This window comes from Octopus sinensis, linkage group LG7 (assembly GCF_006345805.1).
Source record: "Octopus sinensis linkage group LG7, ASM634580v1, whole genome shotgun sequence".
NCBI classification, from domain to species: Eukaryota; Metazoa; Mollusca; class Cephalopoda; order Octopoda; family Octopodidae; genus Octopus; species Octopus sinensis.
The window spans coordinates 55,360,924-55,363,040 of NC_043003.1; the positions used below are offsets into that span (position 1 = coordinate 55,360,924).

General features: G+C 32.8%; 1 non-coding gene across 1 annotated transcript; it reads left to right on the top strand.

Moving 5' to 3' along the window:
- Positions 1-210: 210 nt before the first annotated feature.
- Trnas-aga lies at positions 211-292 on the top strand. Its single transcript has one exon. It is a non-coding gene; the product is annotated as a tRNA-Ser (tRNA).
- Positions 293-2,117: the final 1,825 nt, after the last annotated feature.

Sequence of the window (2,117 nt, forward strand, 5' to 3'; positions counted from 1 at the left end):
AGTGATGCAGTACGACCGTTTCAAGCGGTTCCATTTAATTGAACAGATAAATGGACTCGCTTGAAATGGTCGTACTGCATCACTAATTGATATCATATTGCTTATTATGATTTTATTCATCATACTTCGAGCTGTGCGGATAATACAGGACTGACTTGGTGATTCAACTTAATTACCTATATATATATAAATATAAATATATATATAGCAGTCGTCGTGGCCGAGTGGTTAAGGCGATGGACTAGAAATCCATTGGGGTCACTCCGCGTAGGTTCGAATCCTATCGGCGACGAAGAGATTTTTTAATTTTTCTACTAATGAATTTAATGTTTGATTTTCATGCTTGTGACTTCTCTCCTATTTTAAATGGCGGTGCCCCAGCATGGCCACAGCTCGTGAGCTGAAACTAGAATCAATCAATATATATAATGCATATATTAAATATTAAATTAAATACGTAATTGAAAGTGCTACTAGTAGTTTCGTGATATTATGATACTTAAACAAGCATATATATAAAATACGCTGTGGGACTTAAAGCAATCTATGAGGCTCTGTTTACACGTTATATTTAATTTCAATATATATATATATATATATATACAGTATATGTGAGTGTGTCTATTTGTATATATAGTTACACACACACGTACACAAAATCGTCAGTGCACACACACACACACGCACACAAACTCATACACAAACAAACACACATATCCGTTATTTCAAGCATTGAAAATTGTATTTTATTTTAACTTCATAATTAATTAAATAGTTCTAAGTTAACATTTTTTAGTTATTATTATGTTTTCACTTTTGTGTTTGTTATTTATCGTATTTAATATTCAACGAATATTATTACTATGTTGTATAGCACACTGGTCTTTTTTGATTAAATTTAGATCGACTCAAGTTTGATCTTTTGCGGTAACAAAGTGGCTTCGTAGATATAATGCTCTTATTGGACTTACTCCGCAAAAGACTTGTGTATCAGAAGTAATTTTTGTGATAATTTCTAATATTGTGTTTAATTATTATTTTGCCAAAATATGTATCATTGCCTTTTTGCTCAACTGTAATTGCAGCAAGTTATATTTATGCGTATAATATCTAAACTTAAACTGAGTTATTGTTAGTCTGATGCAATTTATACCGTTTTGTTAAATGTTCTAGTATTTTGGCTGCGCATGGAATAGATATTTACAATTTGTCACTCATAGAACACAGGGTTCTATGTTATACGGTTACATACAGTTACATATTGCGGATTTAATTTAATTTCTATTCTGGTACTTTGAATTATTAATTTTGCTTTAAATAATTATTGTAGAAATTATAACGCGTGAGAAGATATACGTTACCACAACTTTTTGGCTAAAGCGGTTTCTGTTTTGAGTTCAAATCACTACTAGGTCAAATCCAACTTACATCTTTAAGGGATGAACTGAACTAGTGCAACAGTCAAGAAATGAAGTCAATATTATCGACTGCCTCCACACCCAAACGATCTATTTTAAACTATTGTAAGAAATTGCTTATGGATTATGTTGTCTTAATGTAAAGTCGGAAGCTTAGATTACGCGAGTGAATACTGAAAACTATTCACTTCTGGTGATCAATAGAAACGTTGTACAAGATGTGGAGCATATTTCGAACCAAGATATTGATACCGTAAACGTTATGCTTTAGATTATAGGCCTACGTTATATCCACTACAGAAGCCAATGATGACAAATGCTTACGAATTCGAAAGAAATCAGCTGAATTAGAATATACAACGGTAAATTGAAATAAGAAGTGCAGGTACTAAGACTGTCTAAATTATGCCCACAGAAGGAACCCAAGCAAATTAATAGTTGAGTAATCAAAATTATTTAAAAAAAATTATATTTGTATGTGTGTGTATATGTGCGTGTGTGCGTGAGTGTCTAGGTGTGTGTATGTATCTACTCACACAGACACCTACATACATACACACACACATACAAAGAGGAAGCACGTGGCTTGATGTTTAGAGGTGTTGCCCTCATGATCCTAAAATTGGGTTTCAATTCCTGGATTGGGACGATACGTTGTGTTTTACTCTCCTTTCCCTTTTCTCGAGTCCGTATAAATGG